Source organism: Chiloscyllium punctatum, chromosome 36 (genome assembly GCF_047496795.1).
Source record: "Chiloscyllium punctatum isolate Juve2018m chromosome 36, sChiPun1.3, whole genome shotgun sequence".
NCBI lineage: Eukaryota > Metazoa > Chordata > Chondrichthyes > Orectolobiformes > Hemiscylliidae > Chiloscyllium > Chiloscyllium punctatum.
Genome location: NC_092774.1, coordinates 55,345,868 through 55,361,784, shown reverse-complemented (window position 1 = coordinate 55,361,784; position 15,917 = coordinate 55,345,868). Strand labels below are relative to the sequence as shown.

Below are 15,917 nucleotides of genomic sequence, written 5' to 3'. Positions count from 1 at the left end.
CAGCAGGTTACACCACTTATCACACTGACTTTACAGATTAAAGGGCAATGTGCCACTCTTTGGAAGTTTCGGTTTGAGATCTTGGAGAGTTGGGGGGGTGGGTTCAGCCTTCGCTTTATAACAGTATTGATGACATTCTCTTGAATGCAATGGAGTCAATATTAATCCCAGCCTCATTGTGTGGTTGTGGGTGAATAACCTTAATTTGGCTCCTTACTCAGAAACCGCACAGATAATCAACTGCTGAAACAATGATTTGCACTTTATTGCACGTAGCAACCACAAATAAAACCTCTCAAGTTCATTCAGCTTCACCCCCCCCCCCCCAAACTTGGCTATCACCCAGTTGATGTCTAAATTTAACTGGGTTTCCACCGACAGTGCCCATCTCTGGAAGTGTCCAGGGGTTTGATGCAGTATTATTCTTCTAAGTACTGCTGCTGCTGTATCATTCTGGAGTTGAATTTTGGTGGTAGTTCCTCAATTTCAAATCTGTGGTGTGACTTTTTTTTAAGACTCTAACATCACCTCACATTGCTGGAGACCTCAGGTCTGTAGTTTACCTTCTTATCCTTGAGGGTTAGCTGTCTGTTTGAAACAGCCTGCCCTGCAATTAACCCCTCTATGTCAGGGCTTTCCTTCTACAGGCAGAATTAATTATCATTTTGTCACACCAGTATTAAATAACATTATCTTACCTGTCCCAAGAAACAACTTATTGTGTTGCCTCCTCCTTCCCAGGGATGGTTAACAAGCCATTTATATTATTGAATCTGCTCTGCCATTCAATCATGGCTGATATGTTTCTTAACCCCATTCTCCCTGTGACCTTTGAGCCCCTTGATACTCGAGAATGGGTGAATGGTGGAGCAGACTCAATGGGCTGAATGGCCTAATTTCACTTCCTGTGGTGTCACACTTTCGTTTCTTGCTCCAGAAAGTGTTATTGTTGACTCGTGAAGTTGGGGAAGTTCTGGAGTTTACAGGTGCATACCACGCTCCTCTCTGCCTCCTCCTCAGCCTTCAAGAAAAGGGAAGACCTTTTAGAACAGAGATAAGAAGAACTTCAGACAGAGAGTGGTGTATCTATGGAATTCACTGCCCCAGAAGGCTCTGGAGGCCAGATAATTGAATATATTTAAGATGGGATAACAAGGTTCTTGAGTATCAAGAGGATCAAAGGTTATGGGGAGATTGGGGTTGAGAAACTTATCAGCCATGGTTGAGCAGGCTCAATGGGCTGAATGGCATAATTTCTGCTCCTATAGTCTTATGATATGCTGATGTGTGGAGGGGTGAGGATGGGGGAAAAGAGATAAAGAGCGGAACACAATTAAGGTGAAGCTGGATACAGATACATAGGAAATACACGAATTGTACGATAAATTTCAGACCACTTTAAAGCACTAGCATACAGAGGGATCTGACCATATAGATCTCCAAAAGTGGCAACACAGGCGGGTAACGTGATCAAGAAGGCACACAGCACGTTTGCCTTGAATGTAAGAGTTGGCGAGTTATGTTAGAGCTATTTATTCCGGTCACATTCAGAATATTGCGTGCAGTTCTGGTTGCCACACTACCGGAAGGATATGGATACTGGCTATGGAGAAGGTTCACTAGGGCATTGCATGGTCTGGAGGTCTCATTATGAGAAGAGATGGGATAAACCTGGAGTATTTTCACTGTAAAGATGGAGGCGGAGGGATGACCTCAACAAAATGATGAGATACACAGATTGGCTGGACGGGGACGGCATGGTGGCTCAATCATTAGCAGTGATGCCTCACAGTACCAGGGAAACTGGTTCGATTTCAGTCTCAGGTGACTGTCTGTGTGGAGTTTGCACATTCTCCCTGTGTCGATATGGCTTTCCTCCGGTTTCCTCTCACAATCCAAATGTGCAGGTTAGGATGCAGTGGCTATGCTAAATTACCCACTGCCCAGGGATTGGCAGGTTAAGTTGGATTGTCTATGCTTAAATTGCGCCACAGTGTTCAGGAATGTGAAAGTTAGGTACGTTATTCAGGGGTAATTGTCGACTATTAGGGATAGGGAAATGGGTCTGTGTGGATTATTCTTTGGATGTTTGGTGTTGGGCCAGATAGTCGGTAAGATACTCAGAGGCTTCCCCCCAGGGTGGAAAAGTCAACTGCAAGAGGGCACAGGTTCAAGGTGAGAGGGGGACAGTCTGGGGGAGAATTGAAAGGGAAGATTTTTCACACAGTTGGATGGTGGATGCCTGGAATGCACTGCCAGTGGATGTAGTGGAAAGAGGCACTTTAGCAACACTTAAGGTGTATCTGGATAGACACATGAATGGGAGGTGAATACAGGGACTGAAACCAGGCATCAGCAATAAATAGAAGGTCTAAGTTAGGATTAAGAATTGGCACAGGCTTGGGCGGGGGTGGGGTAGGGGGTAAAGTGAACTTTCAAAAAGCAGGGGATACCTGTTTGCTGATGAAGGGGTGGGTGGACGCTCAGGTGGAGCAGAAACACTGACAGAGGCCAATTGGATCGACTGTGCTGGAGACTCAATGGGACAGAGACAAATGTATCTATTTCATATCTACCTGCACTTCAGCCGCTTCTGTGGACTGTTTCCGTAGGGAAGGTGCAATCCCAGGCTCAGAGAGCGTCAGCCCCCACTAGAAGTAAAGTGGGTGAGAGCGCGGCCAGTCAGCATAAAGGAACCCCTTACTCCTCCCACTTCACCCACTAAACAGGGTTCAAGATGTGACTGTCAGCAATGGTAACAGCAGAATCCAACCCGAATCCCTGTGCCATCTCACTTGTGAAGTTGCTGGTGTCTCCCCAAGTTGCATGACTGGGTGAAGCCCTTCCCACACACTGGACAGGTGAACGGCCGCTCCTTGGTGTGGATGCGCTGGTGTTTGTGCAGGGTGGAGGAATCGCACAAGTCGTTGCTCCACATGGGACAGGTGAACGGCTTCTCCCCAGTGTGGATCCGCTGGTGCGGCAGCAGGTGGTGTGACTGGTGAAGCCCTGCCCACACATGGGGCAGATGAACGGGTTCTTGCTGGTGTGGACACACTGGTGGGCCAGGAGGGAGTGTAACTGAGTGAAGCCTTTCCTGCACTGAGTGCAGGTGAACAGCCGCTGCCCCGTGTGCAAATGCCGATAAATCTCCAGCGCAGATGGCGAAGGGAAACCATTCCCACACTCCCCACATTTCCACGGTTTCTCCATGGAGCAGGTGCCCTCATCTGTCTCAGACCTTAACAATCAGTTGAAAACTCGCTCACGCTTACAGCATGTGTGTGGTGTTACTGGTGAACCCTCTGATAATTGGAACACTCTCATTCAGTCTGTAAAGCTTGTTCCAGTCACTACTCTGGTGTGTGGGTATGTGAGACTCTGAGTTTCCAGTCACACTGACGTTTAAAACCTAACCAAACAGACAGACCTTCTCCCCTTTGTTTTCAAGGCCATCAATATCCATGTCCTTGTGAATCAAGTGACTGTCAGACTTTGATGTGATGTTTGGTCTGAGATTTCTGCCGCCAAATTCTTCTCTTGTAATATTCCTGTGAAGTGATTGCAAAGGTCATCACAGTCAGTCCATGATAGAAAATCTGAACGTAACTCTAGTTACTGTGGAACATTCTTTCCTCTCAATCCCAAAGATCTTTGTGTAGATCTATATGTAACTGTAAACCAACACGGTTATGGGGCAGACTGCATACCTCCACGAAGAGTTCATATGGACTCAAGTTGCTGAATGGACCTCTGTAGTGCAGTATTGACACTCTTACTGAAGATCTACAATATGCTGCAGTACGATATTACAAGCCCAGAAACAACTGCAAATCAGACAAGGTCTGTTTAGAAGTTGGACCATGAACTTCTGAAGCTGCTGCTGCTCTTCCTCTCTGCCTGAATGAAGATTGATCTTCACCCAGACTGCAACTTCCTTCCTCTGTCCAAATATTTGTGAACACAGCCCTTTTTTTGAAGGATGGCATGTTTCCTGATCATCACAATTAAAGGGGTGTCTGCCCCCTGAGATGCAAAGGGACGGTCAGTCAGGGGAGGGCAGGGTCCCATCTTGTGTTGTTGTGTGGAATCTGTGACAGCTGCAACAATTCATTCCAACTCCTGTACTCAGTGCTCTGACTGATGAAAGCAAGCATGCCAAAAGTCTTCTTCACCGCCCTGTCTACCAATGACTCCACTTTCTAGGAGCTATGAACCTGCACCCCGACATCTCTTGGTTTGAAATACTGCATATGAAACAGATTTGGTGGCTGTTGGTATGTGTGCTTATCTCGACTCTAATTCGGTATTTTATACTGAATGCCATGACTGATGAAGGCCAATGTGCCAAAAAATTTCTACCTGTGACTCCATTTTCAGAGAACTGTGTACCTGTACTCCAAGATCCCTCTGTTCCACTACACTCCTTAAGGTCCTGCCATTCACCATGAAATTCCTACCTTGATTTGACTATACAAAATGTAAGACCTCACACTTATCTTTTTTAAACTCCATTTGCCATTAACCTTAAACCTATGCCCTGTAATTTTGGACTCCCCCACCCCAAGAGAAAAAGATGTTGCCTATTTAACCTACCCATGCCCCTCATGATTTTATAAATGTCTGTAATGTCACTCCTCAGCCTCCAAAGCTCCAGGAAAAATAGCCCCAGTCTATTAAGCCTCTTCCTGTAGCTCAAACCCTCCAACCCTGGCAGCATCCTTGTAAATGTTTTCTCAACCCTTTCAAGTTTCACAACACCCTTCCTGTAGCAGAAAGCACAGAATTGCATGCAGTATTGCAACAATGATGGAACCAATGTCCTCTCTGAAGAGGATTTTAAAACAATATTTATAACTACAAGCAAATCAAGTTAGTTGGGCATGACCTTCCCATAGCAGTTTGTTTTGGTTGTCCTTCATTAACCTATGCTTTATAATATGTATGAAAATATTTTGAGGGATGGGATTGTCTGAAATTGCCAGTTGTATCCTTTTCCTCATTACTATTTACTATTCAATTCAGCCCATTGAGTTGACTCTGCCATTTATTCAGATCACGATTATTCTGGCAAACATTTACTCCACTTTCCTGCCATTGTCCCATAATCCTCAATTCACTTACTGATTTAAAAAAAAACAACTATCTCAGCCTTGAATGCAAATAACAACCCAGGCTCAACAGCACTCTGTCGTATCAAGTTCCACAGATTTGCTGCCCTCAGGAGAAATCCCTATCTGTCCTAAAAATGCAATCTCTTGTTTGGAGGTTATGTCCTCTGGTCCCAGATTGACCCACTTTTCCACATCTAGCCTGTCAAGTCTCCTCAGAATCTTGTACGTGACAATAAGGTTATCTCCAATTCTTCTAACTTCTAATAAGCACAGGCCCAACCTATTCAGTTCTCCTCATAAGACATTCTTTCCATACCTGATATCATCATGGTCAACTTTCTCTGGAGTGCCTCCAATGCCAATATATCCTTCCTCAGGTAAAGGGCCCAAAACTGTTCACAGTATTCAGTTGTGGCCTGACGAAGGCCTTAAATAGGTTCACTATAACCTTCCTACATTTATACTCTATTGAAAAGGCCAACCTCCCATTTGCCTCCCTATTACTCACTGAAATTGGATGAAGACATTCGTGGACGTGATTCCAAATTCCTCTGTTCTAAACTTTTCTCCATTTAATATTCAGTTCTTCACCTCCTGACAAACTGCATTACCTCATTTTCCCATCTGCCAACCTTTCACTCATTTGCTGAACCTGTCTATATCCCTCTCCAGATATCTAATGTCATCCTCACCACCTGCTTTCACATCAACTATCTCTTCTGCAAACTTAGCAATAGTACGTTCACTTTACTTATCCAAGTAATTCATACATATATATTGCAAATAATGTTGGCCCCAGCGCTGATCCCTGTGGTAAGCCACTAGTTACAAGTTGCCATCCTGATCATGCTCCTTATCACAACTATGGTAGTTAGCCAATCCTCTATCCATGCTAACATACAGTCTCCAACACCCTGGGCTCTTTGATTATTTCATGAGATGTGAATATCATTGACTGTGCCAATAACTCTTCCCAAATTGTCCTTGAAAATGTGGTGTTGAGCTGCCTCTTAAATTGCTTCACAAATATGACGTGGACTACCACAATGTTTAGGAGTGAGTTCCAGCATTTTGGTCAATAACAGAAGTAATGCGATATATTCCGCAGTCGGAATGCTGTGCTCACACTTGTTTGTTCTTGGTGGTTGAGGTCATGGCTTGGAAGGTGGTTTTGAAGAACCACCACTCATGCAACCAAGCCAGACTGATAGATTGTGGCCCCAGACTCTGCCACTTTGACTTTCCTCATCAATCACGCAGGGCTCTTTGCTTACTATTTCACGAGATGTGAATATCATTGGCTGTGCCGACAACTCTTCCCAAACTGACCTTGAAAAGTGTGCTGAGCTGCCTCTTAAATTGCTTCACAAATATGATGTGGATTGCAACAATGTTCAGGAGTGAGTTCCAGCATTTTGGTCAATAACAAAGAAATAATACAATATATCTTGCACTCAGAATCCTGTGTTCACACTTGTTTGTTCTTGGCAGTTGAGGTCATGGCATGGAGCGTGCTATTGAAGAACCACCACTCATGCAATCAAGTCAGACTGATAGATTGTGGCCCCAGACTCTGCCATTTGATTTTCCTCATCAATCTACATTCTTTCCAGCCATGTTTCAGTCTCAAACTGCCACGCATTGCCTTCCAATACGGCTTAAAGGTAGGAATACACAAGATAATCAATCGTATTTTGGGTTGTATAAATCTTAGCCTGCCAGAATTATTTTCTCAGACTTTAATTAAACTTTAGTTACACTTTAGTTGACTGCTTGAAATGGTTTGTTAGTCAGACTTGAATCATCATGCTCAAAGGAGACAATGCCAATAATATCATTAAACTCCTCTTTTTGTTAAAAAAGGACAAGCTCTTGATTTATTTTTACAACTTACTGGTATTCACACCTGCACATTCAAGGTCAAACTCAGACATCATAAATGAAATTACACCATTAATTTTGTTTTACAACAATCCAACAGATTAATTAATAATACACAGTGAATACCAAGGCTGATTAATGTGAAATTAAATTTGACCGAAAGAATGTAAAATCGAGATGTGAGATAACAAATGGGGGAAGGGCAGAAGGTAAGAAATGCAGCATCACAGAAGATGCTCCTCCAGGGAGTGTATTTTACCAACTACAACTGCTCAATATAAACAAACACTCTGACATGATCCTCCGGTTTTAATGTAAACCATAGCCCCATACAGTAGGTACCATTTAAATAAGTTAATAGATACAAGCCTTGAGCAAATCCAGCCTCCAGCCGGACCCCCCGCTTCTTGGAGCTCGGACCTTCCTCCAGCTCCGGGGGGTTGTTGAGCTCCTGGGCTCCGGCCGCCGCCGAAGAAGCCGCGGGCGCCGGCTCTCTCTCCTCCACCGCCGACATTTTTAATTTGTTTTCTCGTTCACCCGGTAACCGTCACCTCCCCCTTCCCGGGCCCCGGAAATTATACAAAAATAAACAATAAACCCCACCGGGGACTGTCTCCTTTACTTCACAACTTTTGTTTGAAAAGTTCCGACTTTAATTTGAAATGTATTTTAAAGGTATTTTCTGAGGTAAACGATGCCTGTCTGCCCCCCTCCCTCCGTCAGAAACCGCCCGCTGAGTCGATGAGAAAACCGCAGCCTCGCGCCGCCATCTTTGTTTTTCTTCTTCTTTCCGTCTCCTCCTTCTGTGACGCGCGTCGTCCACGCCCCGCCCAATCAGAACGCACTTTACACCAACTGACCAATGGCGACCGGCGCAGGTTGTCACTGCCAGAGTTTGTGTCCAATTGCCAATTCGGGATAATAAAGGGAGGAGCCACAATTTTTTTTATGTGACTGCACATCTCATTCCTTTTGCCTGTCTCTTCCACAGGGGAGGGGGAATCCCAAACTAGAGGGTACAGGTTTAGGGTGAGAGGGGAAAAATTTAAAATGAACCCAAGGATTAAAAAAAAGTGTGAAAGTTAATTCGCCTCAAGAAAAGCCCCTCTCTTACGACCTGAACAAAATAGATTGTTCACAGCCTATTACTCACTAAACAAGAAGGATGTTGTGAAACTTAAAAGAGTTCAGAAATTATTTAGAAGAATGTTGCTAGGGTTGGAGGGTTTGAGCTACAGGGAGAGGCTGAATTGGCTGGGGCTATTTTCCCTGGAGCATTGGAGGCTGAGGGGTGACCTTATGGAGGTTTATAAGATCTTGACAGGTCTGGATATGAGAAAAAGATAAGGTGTTCCCTGGGGCGGGGGAGTCCAGTACAAGAGGGCATTAGTCTCTGGGTGAAAGGGGAAAGATTTAAAACGGCCCCAAAGGGCAACTTTTTCACAGGTAGGTTGGTGTGTGAACTGAATGAGCTGCCAGGAAAAATGGTGGAGGCTGGTACAAATACAACATTTAAAAGGCATCTGGATAGGTACATGAATAGGAAGTTTTAGAGGGATATGGACAAAGTGCTGGCAAATGGATTAATTTAGGCTATCTGGTCGGCGCATACCGAAGGATTGTTTTTTGTGCTTTACAACTCAATGGTTCTATTTCCACAGAGCCAGAACCAATTTCAAAAGGCTAGGAATAGGCCATTCGCCCCTTACAAACTGTCCTCAACTGTGGCCTCACTGAGCATATTTCAATTCTTAGTGCTATGTAATGAGCCAGACTTTATTAAAAATCTTAAAGCAAATGAACACTTAGGAGGCAGCGATTATAATATGGTAGAGATCAGAGTGCAGTTTGAAAGAGAGAAGGCAAAATTGATGTTATGGTGTTACAGTTAAATAAAGGGCAATAAGAGAGGAACTGACAAAAAATGACTGGAAGCAGAGCCTAGTAGGGAAGACAGTAGAGCAACAATGGCAGGAATTTCTGGGTGTAATTGAGGACACAGTACAGAGGTTCTTCCCCCCCAAAAAGAAAGATTATCGGGGGGGGGGGGGGAAAAGGGGGGAAAGAGGGGAAAGAAGACTGCCATGACTGACAAAGGAAGTCAGGAAATGTATCAATGAAAAAGAGAGCCTATAAAGTGGCCAGACCACTGGGAAATCAGAAGCTTGGGAAGACCACAAAAACAAACAGAAGATAACAAAGAGAGAAATAAGGAAGGAGAGGATCAAATATGAAGGTAAGCTAACCAGTAATGTTCGAAATGATAGTAAAAGTATTTTGCAATACATAAGAAACAAACGAAAGGCAAAAGTAGAAATTGGGCTGCTCCAAATTGATGCAGGAAGGTTAGTGATGGGAGATAAGAAAATAGCTGAAGAACTTAATAAATACTTTGTGTCAGTTTTCACAGTGGAAGACATGAGTAATATCCTAACAATTAAGGAGAGTTAAGAGGCAGAGATAAGTATGGTAGCCATTACAAAAAAGAAAGTGCTAGAAAAGCTAATCGGTCTAAAAATTGAGAAATCTCCTGGCCCTGATGGCTACAGCAGAGCGTTCTGAGGGAGGTGGTTGAAGAATTAGCAGAGATGTTGGTTGTAATCTTTCAAAAATCACTGGAGTCAGGGAAAGTCCCAGATGATTGGAAAATCACTGTCGTAAGTCCTTTGTTCAAGAAAGGATCATGACAAAAGCTGGAAAATTGTACACCGATTAGCCTAACCTCAGTTGTAGATAAAATTCTAAAATCTATCGTTAAGGATGAGATTTCTAAATTCTTGGAAGTGCATGGTTGAATTAAAATAAGTCAGCATGGATTTAGTAAGGGGAGGTCGTACCTGACAATCTTAAGAGTTAACAAGTAGGTTAGACTTGGAAAACCCAGAGGATGTTATCTACCTAGATTTCCAAAAGGCCTTTGATAAGGTGCCTCATAGGAGGCTGCTGAGTAAAGTGAGGGTCCATAGTATTCGAGTTGAGCTACTGGCATGGATTGAGGATAGGCTGGCTGAGAGAAGGCAGAGAGTTGGGATAAAAGGTTTTTTTTTGGAATGGCAGCTGGTGACAAGTGGTGTCCCGCAGGGCTCAGTGTTAGGGCTGCAGCTGTTCACTTTATATATTAATGATCTGGATAAAGGGACTGGGGGCATTCCCACAAAGTTTGCTGATGATACAAAGTTAGGCAGACAGGCAGGTAGTTCTGAGGAGGTGGGGAGGCTGCAGAAAGATTTGGACAGTTTAGGAGTGTGGTCCAGGAAATGGAGAAAGTGAGGACTGCAGGTGCTGGAGATCAGAGCTGAAAATGTGTTGCTGGGAAAGCGCAGCAGGTCAGGCAGCATGAAAGGAGCAGGAGAATCGACGTTTCGGGCATAAGCCTTCCTAAAGAAGGGCTTATGCCCGAAACGTCGATTCTCTTGCTCCTTTGATGCTGCCTGACCTGCTGCGCTTTTCCAGCAACACACTTTCAGCTCTGGTCCAGGAAATGGCTGATGAAATTCAATGTAAGCAAATGTGAGGTCTTGCACTTCGGAAAAAAAGAATACAGCATGGACTATTTTCGAAACAGTGAGAAAATTCATAAAGCCAAAGTACAAAGGGATCTGGGATTGCTAGTCCAGGACTCTCTAAAGGTTGACTTGCAGGTTGAGTCCGTGCTTAAGAAAGCAAATATAATGTTGTCATTTATTTCGAGAATTGGAATGTAAAAGCAGCAGTGTGCTACTGAGACTTTATAAAGCTCTGGTTGGGCTCCATTTAGCATACTGTGTCCAATTTTGGGCCCCACACCTCAGTAAGGACATAGTGGCACTGGAGCATGTCCAGCGGAGATTCACACGATGATCGCTGGTATCATAGGCCTAACAGATGATGAACAGCTGAGGATCCTGGAATTATATTCATTAGAATTTAGAAGGTTGAGGGCAGATCTAATAGAAACTCACAAGATAGTGCATGGCTTAAAAAGCATGGATGCTGGTAAGTTTTTTTCCATTAGGCAGGGAGACTAGGATCCATGGGCACAGCCTGATAATTAGAGGGGGTCAATTTAGAATGCAAATGAGGAGACATTTCTTCAGCCAGAGAGTGGTGGGCCTGTGGAATTCATTGCCATGGAGCGTAGCGGAGACCAGGACATTAAATGTCTTCAAGGCAGAGATTGATAAATTCTTGGTATCGCAAGGAATCTTGGTATCTCTATGGGGAGAGTATGGTAAGTGGAGTTGAAATGCCCGTCAGCCATGATGAAATGGCGGAGTGGACTTATGACCTTACTTCCACTCCTGTGTCTTATGGTCTTAAGGAAGAGCTCTTTGCTATTCACTTTACCTCCACTCCTAATGATTTTATAGATCTTAGTAAAGTCTCCCCTCAACCCCCTACACTCCAATGAAGACTGTCTCAACCTTTCCTGAAAACTCAAACCCTCCAGTCCTGGCAACACCCTGGTAAATCTTTATGGAACCCTCTCTAATAGTATTCTTCCTATTACAGAGCCACCAAAACTGTACTCAGTACCCAGAAAGTGGCCTCACCAACATCCTGTACAACCTCAACGTGATGTCCCAACTTCTACACTCAATGGGGTGGACAGTGAAGGCAATGGTGTGAAATGCCTTCTTTACGACCTGTCTACCAGTGATGCAACTTTCAAAGAACTATATACCTGAACCCCCTAACTCCCCACCCCACCCACCGCCACCGCCAAAGTGTCTCTGTTCTATAACACGACCCAGGGACCTACCATTAACTGTACATAGCAATGCTGAAAATTCCTGCATTCTTCACCTGAAGCCCACTGAAGACGTTACCCAGTAGGTAACGAAACGTCTGGAAATGAACCTTGCAGCTCAGCAAGCAAACGTACATCCAAAAACTCAACCTGAGCTACAAATCTTCTCAAAACTCACAATGTCCAGCCCTTCCTTGTTTAGCAAAATGCAACCTCTCACTTTTATTCATACGTCTCTCATAGACACACACACACACACACGCACACACACGCCCCACAACACACTCACAGGCTTAAACTCCATCACACTCAGTTCACTCTTTCGCACTCACTCAAACAAACTCACACACACACACAACTCTATGGAGTGAATTTGTATTGGCCGAATTATATTTGCAGATACTTTGTATTTTGCTCAAAAAGCACACAATCTGCAGGCAGTCAATCCATGCAATATTTTATAAATTCCTACTTTGGAAATAGAACCTGTCTGATTCAAGATTGGAATACTGACAGACTCGAACCTCACATCTTTAATGCATTGTCTGAGCTGAGATGTCACTTTTTCTTTATAAAACATTAAGTCATCTCAAGAACGTGACTTTAAAGATGTTCAGGGATTTACATATTAACCAAAACCTGCAACCCATTCGAAACGATGAAAGACAGAACAACAATCTCAGTTTGTTCAATATATCCTTTCAGTCGCATGACACTGTCATCTTTTGCTATACAATCGGTGTATTATTCCCCGGCCAACAGCTACCCGATGAAGGAGCAGCACTCTGAAAGCTAGGGCTTCCAAACAAACCTGTTGGATTATAACCTGGTGTGTGATTTTTAACTTTATCTACCCAAGTCCAACACCGGCACCTCCACACTGTTTCCAGTGAACCCAGCCCACACCTCCCGGTGCTGCCAATAAACTATACAATGCTGATGAAACGGTGCAGGACCTGCACTTCTGAAAAATTTACAACTTCTAACGATACTAGCTACTCATTCACTGCTCCATCTGATACATGACATTGGAAACTTAGTGCAGGAGGCTGAAATGAATTGAGCAGCTTTAAAACAAAAACATCTTGGAGCTCAAAGCCTTCAATGTGAGTCTGAGCCCGGCGATAAGTTCAGGTAACCTTTATTGTGACCCCCCCCAGCAAAAAGGTGTAGAAAAAGTAGCTGCTTTTTAAATAGCTTAAGGTCAAGGAGTGCACCCCCACCCCACACTACCTCACCTTCTTTACTATGGTCAGCACCGAGTTGTCAGTTTGTAATTGGATCCTTGGTACAGCCTTAACTGTAGGAGGTATTGCCTCACTCAGCAATTTCAACCCATACCCTGTAAACAATTAAGTCTTTCCCCACTCAATGACCGATGGCAGTGGTGAGCAATGAAGAGTCAACCATGCTGTTGTGGGTCTGGAGTTATGAGTAGGCCAGACCGGGTAAAGGATGCAGCTGGGATGACTGAGTGAATCCTTCCCCACAACAGCAGTTTCCTTCCCTAAAAAGGGATGTGAGTGAATCAGATGGGTGATGTCTCCCAAACATTCATTTCTTCATTAGGTTCTGAACTCCAGATTTCTGACCGAAAGCCAATTCCACCATCTGCCACGGCGGGATTCAAACCTGGCAGTCCCCGGAACTGGGTTGATAGTCCAGTCAATAACGCAATTGGCTATCCCTCCTTTAATCCCCCTGCGATGGCACATGAACTCGCTGGTATCTCCTCAGATGGGAAGCGCGGGTAAAGCCCTTCTCACACTGAGAGCAGGTGAACTGCCTCTCTCCAGTATGCACCTGCCGGTGGGCCAGCAGGATTGAGGAATTGCTGAAGGCCTTCCCACACTCAGTGCAGAAGAACGGCCTCTCTCCAGTGTGCCCCTGCCTGTGGGCCAGCAGGGTGGAGGCCTGGGTAAAGCCCTTCCCACACTCGGGGCAGCTGAAGGGCCTTTCCCCTGTGTGGACCCGCTGGTGCCTCACTAGGTCGGAGGAATTGCTGAAGGCCTTCCCGCATTTGGGGCAGCTGAAGGGCCTCTCCCTGGTGTGGACCCGCTGGTGCCTCACCAGGTCGGAAGCATAGCTGAAGCCCTTTCCGCACTCGGGGCAGGTGAATGGCCTCTCCCCAGTATGACTGCGCTGATGAGTCTCCAGGATAGAAGGGACACGGAAGCCTTTTCCGCAGTCGCCACACTTCCACGGTTTCTGCACGGGGCGGGATCCATTGGGTTTCTCCATGGCCGAAGCTTCAGCTGCACACAAACGCATGTACAGCCCCTCCCTGCCGTGAATTCCTCTTTCCAGGCCCTATAACTGCTTCAGGTTTCACAATCAGTGCACTGCGACAGTAGGGTCTCTCATCCAGTCCCATTGATGCTGAAGACGTGCTCTAACAGGAACCAAAAGGCTTTGCTCCTTCTCACAGAATCAGTCAAAAATTGTTGCAGTCCTGATGGATTGAGTGACTGTTGGACATTGACGTCGAAGTGAGGACTGCAGAAGCTGGAGAGTCAGCGTTGAACAGTGCGGCGCTGGAAAAGTACAACAGGTCCGGCAGCATCCGAGGAGCAGGAAAGTTGATGTTTCAGGCATCAGCCCTTCATCTGTTGATTTTGAAACTTCCGTCTTCAGATCATCAAATGCTTTGTAAAAAGAGATTACAAAAGTCATGACTGTCAGTGCAAGGTAGAAATTCAGAACAAGCAATTCTACTTTCTGCAGAACATTCTTTTCTTTTGTTATTCCACACTGAAAATTGAAAGCACCATCCCACTCTCTCTCCCCCTCTGTTCTCACACCGCTCTAACTAATTCTCTTGAAAGTGTTGATTCAGGATCTTACAGGGGCAGAACAGCAAAAACTTCAAGACTGACATCTCTCTGAATTTTGGATAACTCCACGGCTGAGAGTAAGCAGGTCTGATTTTGGGAAGCTCAAAAAATAGTATCAGTTCAGGGTGAACCTGCAATGCAAGTTCTTGAGGAACAACCAGACATGAAGTGGTTAACATCCCTGGAAAGGAAAGAGCAAAATGAGACATCAAAGGCATTAAAACCGACACCAGGGAGAAACTGAACATACAGATGTGGCAAGCCAGAGTCAGAGATAGACAGCATGGAAACAGTCCAACTCGTCGATGCCAACCAAATATTCTAAATTAATCTAGACCCATTTGCCAGCATTTGGCCCACAACCCTCTAAACCCTTCGATTTTATATTTTTATCCAGATGCCTTTCAAATGTCATAATTGTACAAGCATCCACCATTTCCTCTGGCAGCTCATTCCTTACACGCACCAGTCTCTTAATGACAGAGTGAATTTTGCACAGTGAATCCATCTTACCCATAGTGCTCAGGGGTGTGTAGGTTAAGTTAGCACAGCCAATCCACCCTAACCTGCACATCCCTTGACAATATGGGTAACAGAACACTGCAAATCCACCTGAACCCATCCAAAACAGAACACTACGGGTCATTTAACATGGCGAATCCACCCCAACATGGACAAAGTTACAGATAACACAATACCAGGTTACAGTCCAAGTTTATTTCAAAGCACCGGCTTTCGGAGTGCTGCGTCTTATTCAGTTGGTTGTGGAGTACAAGATCATAAGACACAGAATTTATGAAAAAACATGACAGTGTCCTGCCACTGAAATTATATACTGAACAAACCTGGATTGTTAAGTCTTTCATCTTTTAGAATGGGTTGCAGGTATCAATAATATGCAAGTCCCAGAACTTCCTGTCAGCTCCTTCTCGAGATAACTTCAGGTTTTATAAGAAAAGGTGACATCTCAGGTCAGATAATGCATGAAAGGAGTGAGGTCAGAATCTGTCTGTATCCCAATCTTGAGTCAGCCCGCTTCGATTTGCAAACTGAAATTTGCAAAATATTACATGTATTGGCTGCCTGCATTGACTGCCAGCACATTGTGCATTTAGAGTTATACAGTCATAGATGGACAGCATGGAAACAGACCCTTCAGTCCAACTCATCCATGACGACCAGATATCCCAACCCAATCAAATCCCACTTGCCAGCAACTTGCCCATATCCCTCCAAATTGTTCCTATTCATATGCCCATCCAGACTAGCCTCCACCACTTCCTCTGGCGGCTCATTCCATACACATACCACCCCCTGAGTGAAGAAGTTGCCTCTTTAGGTCCCTTTCACACTAAACCT

The 15,917-nt window shown here is 44.6% G+C and overlaps 1 long non-coding RNA gene across 1 annotated transcript; it reads right to left on the bottom strand.

Annotated features, from left to right (window-relative positions):
- Nucleotides 1-241: 241 nt before the first annotated feature.
- LOC140460506 (uncharacterized) lies at nucleotides 242-9,051 on the bottom strand. Its single transcript, XR_011954127.1, has 2 exons — nucleotides 3,431-9,051; nucleotides 242-1,040 (listed from the first exon to the last, which is right to left on the bottom strand). It is a non-coding gene; the product is annotated as an uncharacterized lncRNA (long non-coding RNA).
- Between the last annotated feature and the right edge of the window lie 6,866 nt (nucleotides 9,052-15,917).